Source organism: Lepus europaeus, chromosome X (assembly GCF_033115175.1).
Source record: "Lepus europaeus isolate LE1 chromosome X, mLepTim1.pri, whole genome shotgun sequence".
NCBI lineage: Eukaryota > Metazoa > Chordata > Mammalia > Lagomorpha > Leporidae > Lepus > Lepus europaeus.
Genome location: NC_084850.1, coordinates 39,973,557 through 40,000,893, shown reverse-complemented (window position 1 = coordinate 40,000,893; position 27,337 = coordinate 39,973,557).

Genomic DNA, 27,337 nt, shown 5'->3' with positions numbered 1-27,337 from the left:
TCTAACATGGCTGTGAGGCTGGATGAAGGAGATTTCTCCTGAATATTTCCTCTTGTTCTCTTGAGCCAAAAAGTGGGTCCTTAATGTATTTGACCATGACTTCCACAGGAGCAGTCTATGTCTGTTGGGACTCATTGTGAGATGGTTTAGCATTGCTATACTGATCTTGTCATCCCTTTCCTATCCTAAAGACATTCATTTGGTGAGAAAATTGTCTATATTCTATTTTCTAAATCTTTCAACCACTTGACTCAGTTACCTCAGGTAAATAGCACTTTACAGTAAGAAAAGATGTAATTATCTTGAGTCCAGATATTTATCAGAAACTAAGCAAAATAAAGGGAATTAAAATGGAACTTTAAGGTGATAAGCATTAACCACTCAGTAATGAGTTTTGATTTATCTTTTCTGGGATACCAGATCTCCCCCTTATTTCCTAGACAACTATTAGCTTTGAAGGGTAAATGCTTTTATTCTCTTTCCTTCTAGCTTTTTGACTGCCTTCTGACTATCGTTTGAGCATCCACTCTCTATAATGAAAGGATAAAATTATGTTTTCTCAACTATTAAATTTTCATTGGGTCTGAAAAAGAGAATATCTGGGAATAGGAACTCCTGAGATTTATTTCCAGTTTCATTGCTAGTTGTGACACTTAAAGACAACTCATTTACATTCTTTTATACTCTCATTTACAGTGTGCTCATGCACTTGCAGTCTCTGTCACCAAAGTACAGGCAGTAAGAGTTTTCTAGCTAAAGAAGATAAAAATTGGAAATGAATTATCTCGCCAGACACAAATATGGGCATGTAGCTAACAGACACTAGCTCAAGTCTTTGGGTGCCCACAGAATACATCACCCAGGCTATAGTGACTGAAACTCTCTGAACCAACAAGTTGGCTCTTCACTCCTTGAATTAAAACCAAAAACAACAGAGCAGCAATTAACAACATGATTTTCCTAAAATCACCACTAGTACAGTGATTCAAACATAAAAATACTATAATGTTTCTCTTCATTGTATATTCATTTGGGTGATAGTCAAGGGCATTGAACATTTGCCACCTTCCTTAAAATGTCCATCCTTTACTATCAGAGCACACCAGACACTCCTTACTCTTGTATAAACAAATGGTCAGAATGCATTGACTTATATAACTAGGAAGTCCAGAGAATAAAAATGTTTTTATGCACAATCATATCATTCAGACTGTTTCTTTTTCCAACACTTGGCTACAGCTCTGCTTGTTTCTACTTGTCTTCTTTTCCAGGGGGCTTTCTTTATGTGGTAACAAGACCATTGACAATAGCCTCAATCCATGTCATTTCTTACAGGCCCCAGTACCAAATAAAATAATATATGTCCTAACAGCCCTTGTAAACATCCAGCATAGGCTTTGATTGGGCTGTGTTAGGTCACAGGGCTACCACTGAGCTAATCATTCTGGCTAGAGACACATTTTGGCTAGATCTGGGACTTTTCCATCCAAAATCCAGGTGGAAATCCAACATAGATGAAAAACACATACAGTTAGCAGAACTGCAATGCAATGAGGGAGGAATTGCTGTGCAAAGAAAGGTGCGTTGAGAAGAGTAATACCAATGCATGAACCAGTGTTTGTAAGCTACAGTTACTGAAGCAAATCACTCTAAGCGTATTATAAACACTGCATATGTAATGACTTTGAAATCTTTATATTTACAAAGTACATAAATAATTACTGTGATATAGGTCTGTCAGTGGATCCAGGAGTTATCCTCAGAATTCTTCTGCACCCAATAATAATCTAATTTTTTATTGCTTTCTTAAACTAAGGTATACAAGAGGCATGCTATCACCATCCATAAAGTTCTGTCTAGATATTAAGTCAACTATATTACCATATCAGATTGTTATTATATTAGCATCTCAATTTTATAAAGAGATTCAGAGGGTTAACTTGATAGTACAGACAGGATTCAAAATCATTGTTGTTACTGTGTCTATTAGATTTTAAATCCATGTTCTTCCCAGCTACCATGCTGTTCTGTAAACTTTAGGGGCTTTCTGTATGAGACTGGCTCATATAGATGCTTTTTTACAGCATTTATAGATGCATTATGAATTGTGTTCTACAGAGCAACTCCCACAAATATGTTCCTACAGATTATTTGGAAAGTAATATAGATTTGTTATCAGCGCAGTTATTTGTGATATAAAGGCTAGAGAGTTTTAAGGGTGTGGGTTCCTGCGGTCTATCTATAGAATTCACTTTCTTCTATATAGGAAAAGTTTTCAGAGAAAGTATAAACAAACAAAAGTCTCATACACTAATGGCATCTTGCCTAACTGCTGTGGTAATTAACTGAAATGTGTGTGGAGATCCTCCATTTACCTCATAAAACAATTCTATGCTCCTTTCCAGTTCACCTCAGCACTTAGACATTTTTTCTCATGGGTCACCAGAAAAAGAATTTTGCATAAATAAGATTATCGAGAAAGCAGAATATGCTTCAAATAGCTTCCTCGGCCTTACAAACTCCCAGAATTTTTAAAGCATGCTTCTTTAGTTTAGACTTCAGAAAATGATATTCTTAAAGCAAAAGAAAGTCTTCAAAGCCTCTTGTAGCCTCAGAATATAATGACATCCTATTTGCAGATAACATGATCTTCTAGATAGAGAATTCTAAGTAATCCTCTAAAGAAACTATTGCAACTAATAAACAATTTCAGGGAGGTTTCAGGATACAAAATCAATACACAAAAATCATATTTCTACATGCTAGCAATGAGCAATTCAAAAATGACATTAAGAGAATAATTCCAATTATAACATCCTCACAAATAATCAAATATTTTAGAGTAAATCACACATCAAAGACATAAGACTTTTATGCTGAAATCACAAAACAGCCTTGAAAGGCATAAAAGAAGACCTAAACAAATGGAAAGACATCTCCTGCATATGGCTTGGAAGAATCACTATTTTCTAGAAAGTGATACTTTTCAAATTATCTGCAGACTCGACACAATCTCCATCAAAGTCTTAGCTGGATTTTTGCATAAATCAATAATTTATCCGAAAATTTATGTGAAAATGAAAATGACACAGCACAACCAAAATAATCTTGATAAAGAATACAAAGTTGGTGAAGTTAACATCTCTTTCAAATTCAACATATATTATAAGGCTACAGTAATTACGACTGTGTTGTGCTGGTTTAAGTACAGACACACACACACACACTATATATATATATATAGTGTGTGTGTGTGTGTATATATATGTATATATATACATCATGTAAATACATATAAAATAAATGTATGGGATATAATTAGCAGTTCAAATATAAACTTCATATTTAGAGTTCAAAAGTGCCAACATAACTCAATGGGGAAAAGAAATATTTTCCATAAATGGTGCTGGACAACTGGATAGCCACATACCAAGTAATGAAAGTGAACCCCTACCCCATATCAGATAAAAATTAACTCAAGATGCATCAAAGACATAAATGTAAGAACTAGGACCATAAAACTTAAAAGAAAACATACCATATATTTATGACTTTGGATTAGACAGTAGTTTCTTATGATTCCAAAGGCACAAGCAATAAAAGAAAAATAATCAATTAGATATAATCATAATTAAAAACTTTTCTGAATCAAAGAAGTGAGAAGATAACACACAGATCAGGATAAATCATTCACAACTTATATGTCAGATAAGAGAATTGCAGCCATAATATATGAATCCTTGGAACTCAATAATGTAAAGACAACTCAATTATCAAATGGGCAAATGAATCAAATAAATACTATTAAAAGAAGATAAATAAATGATTTGTAAGCACGTGAAAAGATGCTTGATGTTATTCATCACCAGAAAAATACAAATTAAAATAATGAGATACCACTTCATACTAACTAGAATGGCTACAACGAAAAAGACAGTGGCAAGCATTTGTGGAGAACTTGGAACCATCATACACTACTGTTGAGAACGTAAAATGGCACAGAGACTTTGTTAAACATTTCAGCAGTTCCTCCAGTTAAAATTCATAGTTACCATATGACTCAGAAATTCTAATACCAGGTATATGCTCAAGAGAAATGACAACATATGGCTACACAAAAACATGTACACAGATGTTCACAATAGTATTATTCATAATCACCAAAATTGGAAATAGTTCAAATGTTCGTCAATAAATGAATGAAAAAATTGTCATTTCCACATAATGGATTATTACTGTACAATAAAAAAAGAATGAAATACTGATACATTAAAGAGCCCTGAAAACATATTAATTGAAAGAAGCCAGTTACAGGGCTGATGCTGTGGCTCACTTGGTTAACCCTTCGCCTGCGGCACCGGCATCCCATATGGGCGCTGGGTTCTAGACCTGGTTGCTCCTCTTCCAGTCCAGCTCTCTGCTGTGGCCCGGGAAGGCAGTGGAGGATGGCCCAAGTGTTTGGGCCCTGCACCCGCATGGGAGACCAGGAGGAAGCACCTGGCTCCTGGCTTCGGATCAGCACAGCGCCGGCCATAGCTGCCATTTGGGGAGTGAACCAACGGAAGGAAGACCTTTCTCTCTGTCTCTCTGTCTCTCTGTCTCTCTCTCTCTCTCTCTCTCTCTCTCACTGTCTATAACTCTACCTGTCAAGTAAGTTAAAAAAAAGAAAGAAGCCAGTCACAAAAGGTCACATAATATGAGTCAACTTATATGAGATACACAGAATAGGCAAATCTATAAAGACAGAATGTAGATTAGTGGTTGCCTAGGATGAAAGATGGGAGTTTGGAGGAAAATCCATAGCAATTGGTAATGGGTAGGGGAATTCTTTTGAGAGTAATGAAAATGTTCCAGATGGGGCTGGCTCTGTGGTGCAGAAGGTTAAGCCACAGCCTACAGTGCCAGCATCACATATGAGTGTCAGTTCTAGTCTCAGCTGCCCCACTTATGATCCAGCTCCCTGCTAATGTGCCTGGGAAAGCTGTGGAGGGTGGCGCAAGTCCTTGGGCCCCTGCCACCCATGTAGGAGACTTGGATGAAGCTCCTGGCTCCTGACTCCTGGCTTCAGCTTGGCCCAGCCCTTGCCATTGCCGCCATTTGGGGATTGAACCAGTGGATGAAAGATCTCTCTCTTTGTGTCTCTCTCTCCTTCTCTCTGTAACTCTGCCTTTCAAAGAAATGAATATAAAAAAAGAAAGAAAATGTTCCAGAAATGATTTGGCGATGATTGCACAATCATGAGCACAAACTAAAAATAAGATGCTTTAGGGGTGAGTGATTGGTACAGCAGTTAAGATGCTGCTTGGGAGCATATCCACATTGTAGTATCTGGGTTCAAGTCCCAGCTCTGCTTCCAATCCAGCTGCCTGCTAATGGGAACCCATGGGAAGCATCAGATGATGGCTCAGGTACTTGGGTCCCTGCTACCTACTTGGAAGACTTGGATCAAGTTCTGGGCTCCTGCTTAGGCCTGACCTCTGCTCAATTGTTGCAGTCATTTGGGGAGTGAATCACTGGATAGAAAATCTCTTTTCTCTCTTTTTGTCCCTCTCTGTCTTCTCTTCTCTTCCTCTGTCTGCCTTTCAAATAAATAAAAATAAGTAAATTTTTAAAAAATACTTTAAATGCATGATTGCATAATATGTGAAATGTATCTCAATTATTATGCAGGCATTTGATCCAGTAGTTAATATGCCTATGTCTCATATCAGAGGTCCTGGGTTCAATATCTGCCTCTAGCTCCTGACTCTGTCTTCCTGCAAATGTGTATCCTGGGGAGCAGTGGTGATCGCTAAAGTAATTAGGTTCCTGCCAGCCATGCAGTAGACATGGATTGAATTCACGGCTCCCAGTTCAGCCTTGGCCCACTGGTCATTGCAAGCATTTGCGCAGTGAACAAGCTCTGTCTCTCAAGTAAATTTTCAAAAATTTAAAAAATTTAGAAATGGTTCTCTTAAACATAATCATAATTAACTCACAATGGCCACTTTTGAATTATTCTGAATTGAACTTCTTTGGCATTCTTCTTTTTAAAAAAGATTTATTTCTTTATTTGAAATGCAGAGTTACAGAGAGAGAGAGAGAGAGAGAGAGAGAGAGAGAGAGAGAGAGATCTTCCATCCACTGGTTCACTACCCAAATGGCTGCTGTCAGAACTAGGCCGATCCAAAGCCAGGAGCCAGGAGCTTCCGCTGAGCCTCCCATGTTGGTACAGGGGCCCAATGACCTGGGCCATCTTCTGATGCTTTCTCAGGCACATTAGCAGCGAACTAGATCAGAAGTGGAGTAGCCACAACTTGAACTGGTGCCCATATGGGATGCTGGCACCACAGGTGGTAGCTTTACCTGCTACACGACAGTGCTAGTCTCTTTGTCATTCTTAAATCTCATTCAATTCAACATAGATTTATTGGGAACTTCTACCATAGGAGCTACAAAGATGATTAAAACCCAACTTTGCCCTCCTGGTCATCTTTATCTAATGGTGAGAAGATACACAAATAAATAAGACAAGCTAATATAAGGCAAAACTAATATATGGTATACTCATTAGGGTCATACCAGCATCTTTAAAAAATAACCCCCCAAATTCAATTGCCCTCACACATTTATTTCTGATGATAGAATGTAATTCCATGTTGCTATCAGACTTCCACATGATGATTCAGTCACTGAGGTGGCTTTCCCTTTGTCATCTGTAGCTAGCTGACAAAAAGCCAGTGGCAATGACATGTTCTGATTGGCAAGATTTGGGTCATACGCCTACTTCATGACAAGAAAGGAGAGAATTCCTTGACAGATAGTTCCACCAGCTTGGAGGAGATGAAAATTAAAGAGGAGTTCTTTACCAAGGAAAAGTGGAAGTGATATGGTCAGATTAAACATCTCCAGTTTAGGTAGATAGTCTTAAACTGTATGTGATGCCCCTGGAAAGATTAACTGGAATTCTGCTTTTTAAGACCAACTAAAATTCAGAATTATGCCTCTCAAGTTGTACACTTACCAAGCAGAACATGAAAAGGTTTTTGAGGTTTGTAAGAGACACATACAACCTGGACTAATTTAACATTACTGTGTCTCTGCCTTGGAAAGCGCAGGCTTTGGCTATTCTATAATCCCCAGAGCGGAGTGTGTAAGATGATCCTTTGGGGTATCAGAAAAAAATTGTTTGTAATTGACAAGATGTCACTGATGTACTTAATTTTATAAAAACAAGACCATTAGATAATGGATTCTCTTCGGTATAGCTATGGTGAGTGACCCAGAAACTACTCTGTACCATGCAAAGATTCTTTGATTATCTTGTGAGAAGTACTTAAATGAGTTGCAGAATTTAAAGATGCATTAAGCATCTTTCTTTTACTAAAAGGTAGTGCTCCAAGTGTGTCAACCTTTACTCTGAAGACAAAAGGCTCCAGCAATGTGTTATCTAGAATGTACTTTAAAAAGAATAAACGTTCCATCTACCTTCAAAGGAAAAGTGATATTTTAACAATAATAGAGGGGACATCTCATTTTCAAAAGAAACTCATACGATGGAGAGATCATCTTAAAAAGAAATCCTAGGAAATATTTCTAACATTATGTGATTTTATTGCTAAAACTACGTGTGCCATCTATAAAAACAAATAGAGCTCATATATTTGCACCCTTAAAATTTTGAAAGCACAGTAGAAAAAAATGACAAAGACATAAACTATGCACAGAAAAAGAAAAACAAATGGTCCTTAAATGTGAAAAAATCTCTTACAGTTAAAACAGACAGTATAGAAACATGACTTGACTCACAAAATCAAGCCTCTTCCAATCCACCCACGGATCTATCTTTGATCTGTTTGCCTAGCTGTAGCCACAGGCCACCCACCCACACCAAACCAATTAGGAGCAAGAAGCTCCTAAAATCAAGTGGCAAAAGACCCCTGTGAGCACAGCTGGGTTTTCCAGTCCTTACACATGCCCAGAATAGCCCTGTGTGACTGATACATGACCTTCCTGGGGAGGTGGCAGTGAGTTAACACCACCATTTTGAGCATGTCACACTCAAAAAGAGCATCAGTGACCATGCAGAATGCTGATCTGGGTGCAAACTGAAGTGCTGTGTGTCAACAGGCAGAACCCAGAGACTAAAACGGCATGCCATCTCTCCCCAAACCTGTAAAAACCTCTCTTGAGCTCCATTCAGGGAGCCAGACGGTAGACCCTCTATCTACCATGCTGTCTCCCTTTTGCTAGAGCATAGCCTTCAATAAACCTTGTCTAGGTTGAACATTGGCCTCCTGTCAATTCATATTCTAAGTGCTTCAAAGAACATCAGATCAGTAATAAAACTCTACTGAGATAGTTTTCCTCATAGGTACTGACAACAAAGTCTGTTACCTAAGTATGAATAAACAGTCACTCTGAAACTTCTGGTGAGTGTGAAGATATCACAACCCTCATGAAGGGACATTTGGCAATATCGAACAGAAGCACATGGTTTTAGTTTTTGATGCAGCAATTGAACTTCTAGGAATCCACAACTGAAGATGCAGTTCTACCAGTATGGAACACATACACTGGTCTACGGACTGAAGCATTATACATAAATTTGAAAAGCATGGAAACAACATAGATATCTTTTCATCAAGGACTGCTTGTGTAAACTATGGTGCAATGATACAGTCAGGTGCATGTAAAATGAAAAAGGAAGATTTGTTGACATGCTTATCTCTGACCAAAGAAATACAGGAAGAATGGAAGAACTAAAAGAAAGTTACCATAAGTTAATAAATATTGGAGAACAGTGGAGTGGATAGAGATGGAACAAAACTTCTCTGAGTACATCTTCTTTGTCTTGTGCTAATTTTTGAATAAGCAAATGTTTTATTTATTGAAAAATAAACAAATCAAAAATACAAAATACAAACCTTTAAACACAAACAGAAACACATGAGCATAGATATATATCAAGCATAATCATACAGAGAAAATGATTATTTAAAGTAATTTTTAACACAACAATGACTGCACATCTTTAATTGGCTGTATTCAAAAGACAAAGAGAACTACAAGGAAAACACAGTAGGATTCTTGTGTTTAGTAATATTGACTGCAATTTTGAAGCTAATTTAGATATATTGCAGAACAAAGTAAATAAGTATACATGCGGTTACACATCGATATTTTCAAAGTAAGAAAAAGAGATGCAAGTGCCAATTAAGAAGCTCTGCAATTTAAAATGTGAACTGAAATACACTATGGAAAATAGTAGTCTCTAAAAAATATTAAAAATAGAATTATCCTGTGACTCAGCTATCCTTTTTAAAATTCTTTGTTAGTTTTCAACAGTTTCAATATAGTTCATAGATAGAATTCTAGGAATATAATAGTATTCCCTTTCTCCCTCCCTCCCCATCTTTCCCTCTCACCCTCTCACCCTCTCCCTTTCCCCACTTCTCTCCTTCACTTTTGAGGTAATATATCTTTAATTTAAATTATAGTGAAGGGTTTAATGCTCCAGCAAATAAAGACTTGAACAACTAAAAAGCAAAATGACTCTAGTTTAGTGGAAATTTAGGCAAGGTCTGCAATCTTATTCTGGCTATATATCCAAAAGAACTGCAAGTAGGATCTTGAAAAACTATTTACATACCCATGTTCTATGCAGCATTATTGCCAAAAACCAAGGGGTAGAAGAAAAAGATGAACCAATGAGAAAGGTATGGTATACACATACAATGAAATATTACTAAAAAAAAAAGGAAATCCTGACACATACTATAACATGGATGAAGCTTGAGGACATTAGGGTGAATGAAATAAGTCAGTCACAAAAGGACAAATACTCTATGATTCAACTTATTTGAGATATCTAGAGTAGTCAAAATCTTCAAAACAGAAAGTAGAACAGCGGTAGCCAGAAACTGCAGAGAGGAGAAAAGGAGAGTTTTTGGTGGTTAAAGAACTTCATTTTGTAAGATAAAAGGCTCCAGACATCTGCTACATAAAAATGTAAATATAGTTAACACTACTGAACTATATGCTCAAAAATGCTTAAGACAGCACATTTTATAATGTTTTAAACCACAATTAAAAACAAATAAACAGGGTCTGGTCCTGTGGTATAGAGGATAAAGCCGTCACCTGCAATAAGGGCTCCGGTTCATGTCGGGCTGCTCCACTTCCCATCCAGCTCCCTGCTAATGGCCTGGGAAAAGCAGAAGATGGCCCGAGTCCTTGGGCTCCTACAGCCCAAACGGGAGACTTGGAAGAAGCTTCTGGATCCTGACTTTGGCCTGCCCCAGCACTGGCTGTTGTGGCCATCTGAGGAGTAAACCAGTAGATGGAAGATCTGTCTCTCTGTTTTTTTTTTCTCTCTCTCTCTCTAACACTGACTTTCAAATAAAAGCAAATAAATCTTTAAAAAATTAATTAAAAAGAATGAAATTGTCAAAATGAGCTCATAATTTTAAATAATATTTTTTCCTAGCTGACTGTTTATAGTCCTAGAAGGAATGACACTGACAAAGCATGAGAAACCTAGTGCATTTCTCAACCCAATTCTCCAATAAAATGAACCAAAGATTTCTTGAGAAATGGGGATTCTAAATAGCAATGTACAGCACATTAAAGACAGAGATCCTACAGAATTTTTTTTTCAAATTAATTAATTTTCTATGCCATTTCCATTTTAACACCAGGTTATTTTTTTTTTTCATTTCCAATTCTCTTTATATACAGAAGATCACTTCAGTATATAATTAGCAAAGACCTCATCAGTCTGCTATTTAATGCTATAATTAGTAATCCAATGGTAGTTTTTTCACTTGATGTTGCTATATGGGCAAAAAGTTGAAATCTTTACCTAATATATACTAAACTGATCTTCTGTATACAAAGAGAATTGAAAATGAATCTTTACATGAATGGAAGGGGAAAGGGAGCGGGAAGGGGGAGGGTAGCGGGCGGGAGGGAAGTTATGGGAGGGGGGAAGCCATTGTAACCCATAAGCTATACTTTGGAAATTTATATTCATTAAATAAAAGTTTAATAAAAAAAAAAATAAATAAATAAAAAAAAAAAAAAAAAAAGAAATGGGGATTCTAGGTCTGGATCACAGACAATGCATGGTGAGAGTGAGATATTTGTGCCAGAGAGCAAAGAGGTGCTCAAAGATGAAGAGGAACATGTCATGTATATCTATGATCCAACTTGAAGAAGATCCCACTGGTTATGTTTTAAACAATTTGAACATACATAAGAATATTGTAACTAATTGTACTACACTGGCTAAATTAAAATTCATTAGTCCATAGTGATATTCCCTACTCAAGAGAGAGGAGAAAAGGAGAAAAATGAAAGCATAACTATGCGTTACATTACTTTAACTGAAATACCTGAGAACAGAGTCTTGGGAAAGAATTAGCTTATATAGTTTGGAGGCTACTGTTCAGATTCAGGTCGACCCATAGTCTGGTGTCTGGTGGAAGTTCATCATGCTGGGTGCAGAGGAACAATCACATGGTGAGCCAAGTATCAGAGAGAACAGGTAGGCAGAACTGGAACTCAAATAATCAACCTTCCTAGGGAATCCACCCCTCAGTGACACACCACCAATGGTCAGACCCACCTATGAGATGTCATAATTAGGTCAGGTCCCCACCCTTAATCCATCAACCACTGACATAATGACATCAGAGTTTAAACATTTGCATGAGTTTTGAGGAGACAAGTCCTGCTGTACCCATAACAACAGATAAAGATTTCTCCTTTACAGGTTGCAGGTTAATAAAGATATAAAAATGATAAATTTAGGATACCACTAATTTGTAAAATCTCTAGTAATAACTGACCAAGGCAATGATCATCAATGAATGCTAAGGTAATTAGGTCAAAGACTGATGTAGAAATATTGGCCTTACTAGAACTACCCCCAGAGAACAGTTCCCTTACAGTGGCCAGATCTAGAGGTCGCCACCTTGAGCAAGTGATCATACTTACTGTCACTAGTGCAGATGCAGTCAATCTAATGTGCACACCACTATGATGTAGACTGAATGAAACAGTAGCATCTTTAAAATCTCCTTGTCAAAATATTTAAACGTAATCTAATCCTGCCTTTAGGGCCCTTACTTATAGTATATAACAAATACATGAGAATTTTAAAAAGTTAAATGAGGGACAGGCATTTGGGCTAGAGATTAAGCTGTCAGTTGGGAGGCCCACATCCCATGTCAGAGTGTCTGGGTTTCAGTCTTGCTTTCCTACTAAAGTGAGCTCTGAGAGGCACTGGTGATGCCGCAAGTAGTTGGATCCCTGCCACCCACATGAGAGAGTGAAGCCCTAATTCCTGTTTTCTTCCCCATGGTGTGTGTGGTGACTCTGTCTTAGTTCTATTATTGATGCATTCGCCTATTTGCTGGAGAGGAAGCAGAGGAGAAAGAAAAAAAAAAGTCAGCCCTAATATGTCTGAAAATAGATTTTGTGTTGTAATTCATTTTAAAATATTTTAACTAGAAATAATTACTTTGAGACTGCCAGAATTGTTATCATGTATCATCATGAAATAGATTTTTCCTTTTTCCAAATAAGAGAAATGAGGACTATGAGTTCTTTCTTTGCAGTTTCCTAATCCATGTTATAAAGCATGACTTGTTTTTTTTTTATTAAATTTTCTGTGGTCTTTAAATTCCCAGCTTCACTCCTTAGTACCACTATAATTCTTGTTCTCTTCAAGTTATCAAATCTTACATGTACAGTGTATCTTTAAAATGACTTTTTTGAATATTATTACCTTCAAAGTCTGATTTATCTTCCTTTAACTGTGGATCCTACTTCCTTTTGACATGATATGTTCCTACATTTCATTTCTAACCAATAAATCTTAAGGCTCATCAGTGTGTGACCTGTTTAATTGATTGGATGCATTTGCAACTGCATTCCTTATAGATACATTCAGTTCAAGTTAAAAGGAGGAAATATTTGGATTGTTGTTCTAGGTTAGAGCAAATACAGAGATGTGGACCTTGTTTCCTATACCCTAGTCTGCTGCAAGTCACTCTGTGTCATTTAATATGGTTTCAGTTTGACAGGCAGCAGGAAAATCTTATTTAGCACAGAATGTGAAGAAAAACCTCTTCTGTAAGAATCAAGCCACTATGGTGGCTACTTAATAAATATTAAGTAATAACAGCAGTACTCATGGGGAAAATAGCACAAAATAGTCTCTTATTGTTGGACAAAAAAAGCAATCACACATTTTAAAGACCAAATGACTTGGAAAAGCAGGCTATATTTATAAAGTGTTAAATAAGCATTTATCCCATTTTCTGAAATTCCCCTTTTAAGGTGTAAAGAATATTGTATTTACAAAGTCGCATTTTCTATTCCCGAGGTGAATGCACTGTGCCAATTCTACAAGTACACATTACACTTCAAATATTTCTGCTTACTTGTTCAGGCCTTCAGAAACATTTTACAATGTAGCTCGTCTTACATTCATATTCCTCCTTTTTCTTTCATTCTTCCTCTTTTCCAGATCTTCTTCTCACTCTTTACCCTTCAAAATCTGCCCTCAGGTGATGATCTGATAGTTCCCTCCGTTAAGCCAGTGGTTCTCAAAATGTACTCCCCAGACCAGCCATATCAGCATCATCTGGGAACATTTGAGAAATGCATATTCTCAGGCCTCATTCGGACCCTCTGGGAGTGGAGTCGAACAGTCTATTTCGCCGAGCCCTCTCTGTAACCTTGATGCAGCCTGATAACTGAGAACCACTGTACTTACCCAATAATGTCGGGTAGGTTTGTATATGTTAGCCACACCAGGAATATTTGCCTCTATATCAGATAAGGGAAAGAATTGGATTTCTAATTGAGGAATTTTAGTAACTTGTCAAACAATAGGAAAGGTAGTTTAAATAAGGAATCTTCCTGATTCTGATACCATCTCTGTTCTGAAGGTAGCTCTAATATATGCAATGCATTAATCCATTCAGTCTGTCGATCATCAAATATTTATTTAGCCACTTGGCAGCCACCATACTAGTTGCTAGAGATGTAAGAACTCAATCCTTGCCCTCAAGGTACATCCTATTTATTGGTAGAAATTGATGATCAGATGATTAAATATTATATTATAAATATAATTTTGTCAGGACGCACAGGTGTTGCACACACACAGAAGAATTGGATGGGATGCATTGAAAGCCAATTGACAGTAATATTTTTTCTAAAAAATGTTTATTTGTTTATTTTATTTGAAAGAGAGAGAGACCAACAGAGATCTCTGATCCACTGGTTCACTCCTCAACTGCCCACAACAGGTACAACTGGGCCAGCCCAAAGCCATGAGCCAGGAACTCAATCAGGCATTCCATGTGGGTAGCAGGGAATGAAATACTTGAGCCATCATTTGCTACTTTCCAGGGTTTACAGTAGCTAGAAACTGAAACATGGAGTGGAAGTAGGACTCTAATCCCTGCCTTCAGATAGGGGATGCAGAGATTTTAAGTGGTATCTTAACCATTATGACAAATGTCCACCCCAGAAAATAGGACTTTGGTAATATCCCTGCTATTTATCTAGCTACATGAAAGTTATCCAATGTTAGAATACTCAGCGTGGCTTAACAGGCTAATCCTCCGCCTTACGGGGCCTGCACACCGGGTTCTAGTCCCGGTTGGGGCGCTGGGTTCTATCCCGGTTGCCCCTCTTCCAGGCCAGCTCTCTGCTATGGCCCGGGAAGGCAGTGGAGGATGGCCCAAGTCCTTGGGCCCTGCACCGGCATGGGAGACCAGGAGAAGCACCTGGCTCCTGGCTACGGATCAGCAAGATGCACCGGCCACAGCGACCATTGGAGGGTGAACCAACGGCAAAAAGGAAGACCTTTCTCTCTCTCTCTCTCTCTCTCTCTCACTGTCCACTCTGCCTTTCAAAAAAAAAAAAAAAGAATACTCAGCGGCTCACTTGGCTAATCCTCTGCCTGCAGCGCCGGCACCCCAGGGTTCTAGTCCCGGTTGGGGTGCCGGATTCTGTCCCGGTTGCTCCTCTTCCAGTCCAGCTCTCTGCTGTGGCCCGGGAAGGCAGTGAAAGATGGCCCACGTGCTTGGGCCCTGCACCCGCATGGGAAACCAGGAGGAAGAGCCTGGCTTCTGGCTTCAGATCGGCACAGCACGCCGGCCGCAGCGCACCAGCCGTAGCGGCCATTTGGAGGGTGAACCAACGGAAAAGGAAGACCTTTCTCTCTGTCTCTCTCACTGTCTAACTCTGCCTATCAAAAAAAAAAAAAAAAAAAAAAAAAGAATCCTCAGGTTTACTAGAGTCTCTGGGGCTGCAGTGATGCGGTTGTCTCATGATCTTGAACTTGGCAAATCGCACATATGATTTCATGATGTTTATAAGTTAGTTTTGATAGGATAGGAAAAATTATCTGGGACTAGGAAAAAAATCTCAAAATGATCAAGCTGTTTAGGTTCAAAGGAGGAGTGGTCCTAAAATACTATTCTTTTTAGTTGAGTGCCTATGTGTTGTTGTTTTTACAATTTTTGCACATACCAAGCTAGAGCGCCACTAATTTCTATCTGAGAGCTCAGTTTGTCATTTTTGCCATTAGAATTATTGTTTTTTGTTTTGTTTTAAAGATTTATTTATTCATTTGAAAGGCAAAGTTACAGAGAAGCAGAGAGAGAGAGAGAGAGAGAGAGAGAGAGAGGTTTTCCATCCACTGGTTCATTCCTCAAATGGCTGCAATGGCCAGAGCTGGGCCGATGCAAAGCCAGGAACCAGGAACTAAGAGCTTCTTCAGGTCTCCAATGTGGGTTTAGGGGTCCAAGGACTTGTGCAATCTTCTACTGTCTTCCCAGGCCAAAGGAGAGAGCTGGATCAGAAGTGGAGCAGCTGGGACTCGAGCTGGCGCCCACAGGGATGCCCACATTGCAGGCAGTGGCTTTACCCAACATGCCACAGTGCCAGCCCCTAGAATTAATGTTTTAATGGCAAGAGTAAACTCTCTGAGCCTAAAGACAATTTCACTATAGTAGGAAAATTAATCAGGAACATTTCCTATGCTGAGTATGGTTGATTTAATCTCAAGATCCTGATTCTAAAATATATAAATTCTGGAGAAAATATTTGTCCTGAATGTGTTATTCCTATATTTATGGACTTTAAAAACACATCTAATAAAACAAACAAAATTTAAAATATTTAAAGTATCTATTATTATCAACTTCCATTGAATTTGTGATGTCTTAAATCTCCTTATAGATTATGAATATTAAATGAAACTTATAGACTTTTATATTCACCTTGAGATGCCTCAAAAAATTTTTTGAGAGGCAGAGAGAGAAAGAGAGAGAGAGAGAGCAAGACTCCATCTACTGGTTCAATCCTATATGCCCACTATGACCCCTGGCTGGCACCCAATCTGGGAGCCAGGTACTCAATCCAGGTCTCCCACATGGGTGGCAGGAACTCAGTCATTTGAGCCATTGCCATTGCCTCCCACAGTCTGTATTAGAAGAAAGCTGAGTCGGGAGCAAAGCAGAGTATTGAACACAAGCACTCCAATATGCTATGTGGGAATCTGAACCACTATGCCAAAGGTCCACCCTGAGATACTTTTAATTTTTTAAAAAAGTTTACTTATAAGGACATAGCTTTCCTCATGGGCATGTCTACCTCAGAAAAACCACTACTGGAACATGTCTGTGACTATAGTCTTCTAGTTTAGGGCACAAAAGATTAGAGATGGGACTTGAGTATCCTCTTGACTTGCATCCTCTGGTCAGCTTTAACAAAAACCAGGAGGAAAAGAAAGCTAGGAATCAGAAGAAATGTAAAGATAGGTGGTAGCCTATTAAAGGCTACTCTGTACAGTGATCAGCTCTCAAGGAGACCCAACCGGCCAGTCCACTGCAGTGGCTTTCAATGTGGTAAACCTGGGCTTCAGCAGAAGTCAGCTTATGAAGAGCCCTGGCAGCTCTGCCAGCCAAGTGTTGGATCACTAGAAATGGACCTGCCCTGAAGTCGAAGGATGCCCAGGTCAGAGCCACAGATCTTGCTGCTTCCAAGCTGAAAAGCCCTTCACTCAGCCCAGCTTCCAGAGCAACCACTGCTGCTGAGGGGATGGTCAAGTAGGGTCAGTAACATTGCAGGCAGAACTGTAAATTTCTTGTTAGAGATGCCCCCTGCCTTTACCTAGCCAGCTCTCCTCCCAGGCCAGCTAGGTAATGGAAGTCAACAGGGTGCCTTCCCCAAGGAGGTTCACACCTCCATTATGATGCACCCCATGTAAAGAGATAGGTCTGGGCCTCATAACTGATAAGGCCTTAAAGCCCACCAGATTATTATCAGGCCCCTTCTGTCAGTTTCTATTTGGCTTAGACAGCACTTTTCTTAGGTCCTCTAATAATGACTCTGTCTTTTGTATCTAACCCACTTGGGCCTCATTCCTTTATAATTATAGCCTCTACTCTAACTTCAATGACTCTACTCCCACGCTGTGTGGATTGATGGTCCTCTCCCCCACTTAATGTTGTGTGATTGTTCAGAATTTCTCCATAGACAAACCCCTCTACCCACAAAAGATGAGTGGTCTTTTTCCCGGTCTTGTTTGGGATCAGCTTTAAACCATGTCCATCAAACTGTCCTCACAAGGGTCCAAAGACAACCCTCATTTCCTCTCCTCTATGAAATCCTCTCATTACCTGGTAATTGCCACTACTAGAATCATTAGTTGTTATTCTCACCCTGTCTTTTATACTACCATGTCTGCTTAAGTGTTTACAGTGGTAATGGAACAAACCAAGACCTTCAGCAACCAGATGGTCAACCAAATGCTGCTACAGGGATATACTCAGCTCCCCACACAGGAAACAGCAGCTTGAGACATCACCTTGTGCCAGCGAAGAGTACCTCGTCACCCCATGTCAGCAGGAAGTAGCTCTAAAGACAGATCATCGTCCCTCTACCCCTCCTGGACTTTTGGGACCAATGTAATCCCATACAACTCCTGCTTTATAAAAAACAAAGGGGGGGGATATTAGTAAAATGGCACAGTCTTATCTACGGTGCGATCTACACCCTGATACCATCCTAGGCTCTAGCCCCCTCCACATGGCCCAACCACCGGTGTCAACCCCACCTCCATCCTAATGGGATTTGCTGCTCCTACTTCCCTGCCCATCACCTGGCAAACTTTTACAAGGACCTGCTCCTCAACACGTGGCTTGCTCTCTCTCTTCCCCTCCTTATCTCTGTCTCTGTCTCTCTCCTGCTCTCCTTCTGCCTCTTTTCCTTCTTCGCCCCTTCCCTCCAGTCTGTCAGTTTCCCCCAATAAACTCTTTCCCTTAAAGAAAAAACCAATTTCTCTTATTTTATTTATTGAGAAGGCAGAGAAACAGAAATCCCCCATCAATCACTTCCTTCCCCAGATGCCTACAAACGCTGTGGCTGAGCCAAACTGAAGCATGGAACCAGGAAACCATCTGAATCTCACAGATAACCAACTGCTTGAGCTATTTACTAGCTGCTGCCTCCCAGCATGCACTTGAGCAGGAATCTGGAATTGGGAACAGAGCTGGGACTCAAACCTAGGCACTCTGATAATGGGATACCAAAATATCAAGCAGTATCTTAACCACTGTAGCAAATACTCACTCCCCAACACATTTTTAAGCATACTATGTATTTTTACATGAAGACCTATTCATTTCAACAAAAATCAGCACTATGGTGTGAAAATTGGTGGTGTTGTTATCTTGCAACTTGATCCCCATAGTGGTAGCATTAAAAGGGTTGGAGGAATCAATTGGATTATCAGGGATCTCTCTCTCTTCAGGAATGGGATTCACGACCTTTAAATAAGCTTGAGGAAGCTTTTTTTCCACTTTTGCCTTTCCTCCATGTAATAACACAAAAGCCACCATTTATGAGGAACTGATACTCATCAGATACTAAGTCTGTTGGCACCTTGATCTTAGACTTCACAGTATCCAAAACTGAGAGCAATACATTTCTGATGTTCATGAATTACCCAACTAGAGCAGCCTTTAGGGACTAAGAAAACCCATAAATACATGAATTATGATTAATGCTAATTCAACAAACATCTGAGTGTTTATTATATGTACACTTACCCTTGTCTATATTAGCTCCATGAATGTAGGTGCTTTCTCTCTCTCTCTCTCTCTCTCTCTCTCTCTCTCTCTTTTTGCTTGCTGCTGTTATTAATAAATAAATGACTTGGGCCCGGCACTGTGGCACAGTGGGTTAAAGCCCTGGCCTGCAGTGCCAGTATCACATATGGGCACCAGTTCAAGTCCCAGCTGCTCCACTTACGATCCAGCTCTCTGCTATGGCCCGGGAAAGCAGTACAAATGGCCCCAATCCTTGGGCCCCTGTACCCACCTGGGAGATCTGGAAGAACCTCCTGGCTCCTGGCTTGCAGATCAGCATAGCTCTGGCCATTGGGGCCATCTGGGGAGTGAACCAGCAGATGGAAGATTCTCTCTCTCTCGCTCTCGCTCTCTCTGCCTCTGCCTCTCTGTAACTCTGCCTTTCAAATAAATAAAATAAATATTTTAAAAAAGTGACTAGATTAAGGAACCAAGGCTAGGAGATGTGGAAAAGCAAGGAAATAAACTATAATCAAATGACTGCAAAGTAGTGATTGATATGTACCATAAGAGCAAAAGTAGATCATTTCTACCAGATTTTTAAGAGGGAGAGATTACAGCAGGTTAAGAGATCAGAAAGATCTTCCTGAAGGAGATACATTTCCATCTGGATGTGAGGAATTTGAATATGTGTAAGCGGGAGGGATAAGCATATTGAGCACAGGAAACAGTTTGGGCAAAAAATTGAAGCAGGAAATGCAGAACATGGGTGGAATGTAGGGTGTTCAAAAGGGAAAAATGAGAAACAAAATAGAACCAGAATAGCTGCAGTCAAGAGAATTACTTTAAAATGCTTTCAGTCAACAGTGAGAAGCAAGTGAAGTTATCTGAACCAAAAAATAGGAATGATCACAATAACCTAGTGATAGCTAATGGCCCAGACTAGAATGAAAATGGAAAAGGGAAAAAAGAAACCAACTGACTATAATTCACCTTTCTCTAATGAGGATTTTTCAGGGTACTCATGCCCTAAATCCTCACTAGCTTTCTACAAGTACCCATTTCCTGAAAATAAAACACACACAGAGCACTCTAGCCAAATCAGCTCTCAAATTCCTTCCCCGATGTCAGGAATAGAGCATATGTGAGTCTTAAGAGACTTGGTTTTGCCCCTAAGAGAGGCATAACTTCCCCACTAGATCTTACCACTTCACCTGTGAGAAGAAGAAAATAACAATGCCAAAGAAAAATCCCCACTTTCTACAACCTGGGGAGATCTGCTTCCTTCCTATCTGCCTATGGGCCTCACCCAAATGGGAAATAGTCCATTTTATCCTGAAACCTTTGTGGATGTGTTTGGGAAGGAAAGGATTGTCTGTGAAGAATCAAGGGTTGGGGGAGGGAGAGGGAGAAAAGGGAGGGGGGAGGAGAGGAGAGGAGGGGAGGGGAGGGGAGCAGAGGGGAAGAGAGGAAACAGATCCAAAGGAAAATAATTTTAACTCATAAGAAATGCACAAACTCGGACAGTGAGGAAGATGGCGGAATAGGAAGGGAGCACATTGATAGTTCGTCAAGACACACGTTAATAATAATGGAGATACTGCAGGGTCAAGGAAGACTAGGGGAAGAAACAGCAGAGGAAACTCTTCCAGAACTAGTGATTCACAGTGGACCTGCGTGGAGAGCGTGGGAGCCCAAGTTCGGGACACCAGCGGCAGATTCAACACACCAGCGCTAGAACGCGAGGTGAGCCGAACCTCAATAGCCCGAGACACCAGTGGGCAAGCGGAAAGAGGAGACTAGAGGGAACGAGGCTTGAAATTCCGTGGGGAAAAGTTCACCAGGCTAACTAGAAGAGAGAGAGGAAAAAAAAAAGTGACCGATACCGACACAAGTTTCTCTCTCTCCGCTCACCCCTCAAAGGCGAGCAAGACAAAGAGCAGGCGCCATTTTGGACATACGTCATAAGCAGGGCGACCTCAGGTCTGCACCGGCCCTGAGCCTAGCAGAAAAACCTGACTCTGGGGGGAGGGGTGAAATAACAGGAGATTAGCATCTAACTTGGCAACCCAGTGGGAGACTGCAGGAGAATTGGAGCCCACACTGAGGGCAGCACAGATTCCCTGTGTGGTCCTTGGGAAAGAGCTTCTGATCTCTGGCTCCTGTGGGTATATCATTTGCCTGCTAACTACCTCCAATCACGTTCAGCTGTGCGGAATTACTTCCCTTTTGAATCAAAAAAAGAAAGAGAGATTTACCACACCTAACCTGGGAGTGTCATCTTTGACACACCCTCAACACTGAGGAACCAAACACAGCTCTCAGTCCACACTCATCTCAAGCCTCTAAGGCTCCACTGAAAGCAGACAGTCCACTTAATATAGAGCCATAGTGTAACAAGAAAGAACACCACAGTGAAGAAACCAAATATCTCCAACATGCCAAACAACAAACGCAAAAACCAAGCTAACAAGAACAAGGAAGACACTATGACGCCCCCAAATGAAAAAGACACCCCAATGCAAGATTATGAAGATGATGAGATCGAAGAAATGCAAGAAGCGGATCTCAAAAAATTGATAAGAACATTAAGAACCTCTCAAAAACAAATTCTTGAACTACAGAAATCCTTAATGGACAAGATAGAAAATCTCTCTCGTGAAAATGAAATATTAAGGAGGAATCAAAATGAAATGAAACAACTAGTGGAACAAGAAACTGTGATAGTGACGAGAAATCATAATGAAATGAAGAATTCAATAGATCAAATGACAAACACATTAGAGAGCCTTAAAAACAGAATGGGCGAAGCAGAAGAGAGAATATCAGACTTAGAAGACAGAGAACAGGAAAGGAAACAGGCAAACCAAAGAAAAGAAGAAGAAATTAGAAATCTAAAAAATATTGTTGGGAATCTACAGGATACTATTAAAAAACCCAACATTCGAGTTCTAGGAGTTCCTGAAGGCATGGAGAGGGAGAAAGGATTAGAAGACATTTTCAGTGAGATACTAGCAGAAAATTTCCCAGGTTTGGAGAAGGACAGAGGCATCTTAGTACAGGAAGCTTATAGAACCCCTAATAAACATGACCAAAAAAGATCCTCAACACGACACGTTGTAATCAAACTCACTACAGTGAAACATAAAGAAAAGATCCTAAAATGTGCAAGAGAGAAACGTCAGATTACTCTTAGAGGATCCCCAATTAGACTCACAGCAGACTTCTCATCAGAAACCCTACAAGCTAGAAGGGAATGGCGAGACATAGCCCAGGTACTAAGAGAGAAAAACTGCCAGCCCAGAATACTAGATCCTGCAAAGCTCTCATTTGTGAATGAAGGTGAAATAAAGACTTTTCATAGCAAACAGAAACTGCAAGAATTTGTTGCCACTCATCCTGCCCTGCAAAAGATGCTTAAAGATGTGTTACACACAGAAACACAGAAACATGGTCACCAATATGAAAGAAGGTAAAGGAAGGAAACCTCACAGCAAAAGATCACAGGAAGCTCAATTTCTCTTTGACATAGATTTAAACTCTGATGCTCTGTTAAAGCAATGTGTTAAAGTAATCTATTATGTTCTCTTGATGTCTGTTAAATTCTAATTGTTCAAAAACAGCTGCATTTTTATTAAGAGCTATGGGTTATTTAAATATGTGCTTATTTTCAAAGATTTGAATAATCACCTTGTAACAATGATCAAATTTGGTCTATGTTATGTCATGATTTTAAGGAATCTTATTTCAAGCAGATATTTTGGATTTTGAGCCTTCTTGGCATTATTGACAGGCATTCAAAAAATCAAAGTTTCAAACAAGCTGGACTCTAAAATTTCCAGTAAATCCTGGACTTTGGTTTTTCCAGTTTGGGCCCAACTGAAAAAAATCGAAGGACCTATGTCTCTCATCTTATAGAGACACCAACTAATGAGGCTATTTGGATTATATTAGAAGTACTGTCAAGATGTGATGTGGTACCAAACTTTAGTTTCTATAATGGAAAATGCTATTAATACAAATGGTTGAGAATTAAAAAGTCTAATGATCTTGTGTTACTAGACATGATAGTTATCTTAATGAGAAAGCCCCAGAGGCCTAAAAGGTTAAATACTTGTAAAATCCTACAGGTGCTTTCAAAAATACTGTGAAGTAAGCAAGTGCCTCTTGTTGGTTGATGAGTTTATAATTTTAAACATGGCGACTTAAAGTCTTTTGTCATCCACAGTTATATATGATTTGCTGCTCATAAAACTAAAGTGTTGTTGGTTCTGTGTTTAGCTATCCTCCTATAGGTTCCTATGGACTTTTTCCAGCCACTTCCATTATATTCAGTACTTTGGGATGGCTCTGTAAACAGATGAAGCCAATAATGTATTAACAGTACCAACTGAGAGAAAGTATGGTTAACTGAGGTTACTAAAAAAGCAATTCAAATCAATTGGCAATCTACAAAAAGAGTTAAAGATTTTAAAAGCTATTATTAAAATTGCTATATTGGTCTATTATGTTATGTTATATGTGTGTACATATTGTATGTCCACATGGGGAAATTTTACTAAGAGTTTTATTTTAAATGGCTTATAGATAAGATTGTCCATAAATTTAAGCTGCTAAAATCAATCAAAGATACATTTTAATTTGTGGGACCTGAATCTGTGTATCATATGTTTTAAACTTGTTGGTAGAAAGAAACTAAAAACATTTTATATGGTTGTGCTTAAGTTTACTGGCTAAACAAACTACACCATGTTAGATATTTAAGAGGTGTTTTCAAATACATGATTCTTAAAATTTATAGAAGGCATTGGACCTTCTGGTAAATGTTTTCTTAAGTTGTTATCTAATGGTTGAAACTGTTTGCTAAGTATTCATGTGATATTGCTATTGTCAGCAAGCGATCTAGGACTTGCTCCCTCATTTCTCTATTCTAAGCCCAACTTGTTCTTTCATTTCTCTATTCTCCTCAAGGTAGGAAACTAATTCTATTATGAAGGAATCTGTAGGACGCACAATTTAATCTTTAGACCTTATAAAAGAGATGGCTAACATTTTTCTGTAATAGCAAAGCCAAAATAAGAACTTAAATAATAATCTCATAGCTAGATTCACTTCGCCATCAGCAAAGTATACAGTAAGTAGAAAAAACCTCCCTTTCAGACCAAAGGGAAAGAAAGTGTTAAAGTGAGAATATAATTTTCCTCATGGGCATTGTCTACCTTAGAAAAACTACTACAGAACATGCCTGTGACTATAGACTTGTAGTTCAGGCCACCGAAGATTAGAGATGGGACACGGGCACTCCCTTGACTTGCATCCTCTGGTCTGCTTTAACACAAACCAGGAGGAAAAGAAAGCTCGGCATCAGAAGCAATGGGTGGCAGGCCTATTAATGGATGATCTGTACAGTGATCTGCCCTCAAGCAGACCCAACAGGCCAGTCCACTGCAGTGGCTTTCAATGTGGTAAGCCTGGGCTTCAGCAGAAGTCAGCTTGTGAAGAGCCCTGGCAGCTCTGCCAAGAGTTGGATTACTGGAAATGGACCTGCCCTGGAGTCGAAGGATGCCCAGGTCAGAGCCACAGATCTTATTGGCTCTAAGCTGAAAAGCCCTTCACTCAGCCCAACTTCCAAAGTGACCACTGCAGCTGAGGGGATGGTCAAGTAGGGTCAGCAACATTACAGGCAGAACTGTAAATTTCTTGTTAGAGGTGCCCCCTGCCTTTACCTGGCCAGCTCTCCTCCCAGCCCAGCCAAGTAATGAAAGTCAACAGAGTGCCTTCCCCTAGGAGGTTCACACCTCCCTTAGGATATACCCCATGTGAAGAGATAGATAGGTCTGGGCCTCTTAACTTACAAGGCCTAAAGCCCACCAGATTATTATCAAGCCCCTTCTATCAGGTTCTATTTGCCTTTCAATCAGAAAACTTACTTGTAGCTTAGCACCTTTCTTAGCTCCTCTAATAATGACTCTGTCCTTTGTTCTAGACCCTGTCTAGCGCACTTGGGCCTCATTCCTTCGTAATCATAATCTCTACCACCAATGGCTCTACTCCCAACCTGTGTGTACTGATGGTCCTCTTCCCCACTTAATGCTGTATAATTGTTCAAACCTGGTAAATGCCACTCTTAGGATCATTGGTTTCTATCCTCACCCTCTCTTTTATGACCTTGTCTAAATATGATCAGAGTCGGCAAACTTGGAAGGCTTCCATAGCCTTGGCAACTCATGACGACAGCCTAGGGTGGTTACTGGCGCCATAAACTGGCGTGTCAATTTGTTGGGTCAACAACAGGAGCCACTGTGCACTTGCTCCTCATGTGGGATCTCTGTCCTTAATGTGCTATACATTTTGATTTGATGCTATAACTAGTACTCAAACAGTATGTTTCACTTTGTGTTTCTATGTGGGTGCAAACTGTTGAAACCTTTATACTAATTTGATCTGCTGTATATAAAGAGAATTGAAAATGAAAAAAAAAAAAAGAAATGCACAAACTCCTACTAGTCATACTAAGTGGAGTTTGGAGCAATGGTGAAAAGTGTACAGCCAGGGCTGACGCTGTGGTGCAGTAGATTAATCCTCCGCCTGCGGCGCCAGCATCCCATATTGGCGCCAGGTTCTAGTCCCGGTTGCTCCTCTTCCAGTCCAGCTCTCCGCTGTGGCCCAGGAGAGCAGTGGAGGATGGTCCAGGTGCTTGGGCCCCTGCATCTGCATGGGAGACCAGGGAGAGGCACCTGTCTCCTGGCTTTGGATCAGCACAGCTCCGGCAGTTGCAGCAATTTGGAGAGTGAACCAACAGAAGAAAGACCTTTCTCTCTCTCTCTCTCTCTCTCTCTCTCTCTAACTCTGCCTGTCAAATAAAAAAAAAGAAAAAAAGAAAAGCATAGAGCCTTGATGCTAGAATGAATTCAAATCCTGTCTCTGACACTTACAAATGTGTGACTTTCTACCATACATTTAAACTCTTAGTTTCTCCATCTTTAAAATGCGACTGTCTGTTACAATTAATCAATATAATGTCAGTAAAAAGTTCTTATATACTTAGTCATTCCCATGCTTATTTAACATGACCTGTTGTTTTTCTAATTGTCAGTCTTTACCCAAGTCAACAGGTAGTTCTTCTTGGAAAGAGACAAAGGCAAGAGATCAGAGGACAACAGGAGATTAGAATATTTGCCTTTTAAAAAGTTAATCAGTGGGGCCAGCACTGTGGCATAGTAGGTTAAGCCTCCACCTGCAGTACCAGCATCACATATGGCCACCAGTTTGAGTCCCAGCAGCACCACTTCCCATCCAGCTCTCTGCTGGTGCACCTGGAAAAGCAGTGGAAAATGGCCCAAGCCCTTGGGCCCCTGCACCTACATGGGAGACCTGGAAGAAACTCCTGGCTCCTGGCTTCAGATGGGCCCAGCTCTGATCATTGCAGCCATTTGAGGAGTGAACTAGCAGGTGGAGGACTTCTCTCCTTGTTTTTCCCTCTCTCTGTAACTTGGCCTCTCAAATAAATAAATAAATCTTTTTTTAAAAAGTTTATCGGGGAGAGGCATTAGGAGCAGTCACTAAGATATCACTTGGGAAGCCCACATCCCATATTGTACTGCCTGGATTAAAGTTCCAACCCCATTCCTCACGCTAGCTTCTTGCTAATATACAAGCTGAGAGGCAGAAGGTGAGGGCTGAAGTATTATCGTTCCTGCCAACAGGTTCCTGGATGTGGTGTGGCCCAGTCGCAGATATTGCAAGCATTTGGATAGTAAACCAGTAAATAGAGGATTTCTCTCTCTCTCTCTCTCTCACTCTCTCTCTCTCTCCCCCCCCCACCCCCACCACCGCTTTATCTCTGCCTTTCAAATAAACAATCTAAATAAATAAAAGTTTATCAGTAAGAATTATAATTGCTAAGTAAACCATAGGTGGATACTGGGGAAAGAAAACATTACATAAAAATCACAAACCTGTACAACAGTACAAAGGTACATGAAGTTGGACAGCAGTAGGAGGAGGAGGAGCAGTCATGCATCTTTAACTGTCAGGCTCATGATGTCACATTAAGAACCACTGGCAAATTATACATAATATACACAGCTACCAAGTATGGTAGTACTTAAAAGATAATTTTATGGGGTGGAAATTTAGCCCTAGTGGTTAAGACTCTATTTGGGGGGATGGGCTGTGGCGTATCGGGTAAAGCCACCACCTACAGTGCCGGCATCACATATGGGCACCGGTTCGTGTCC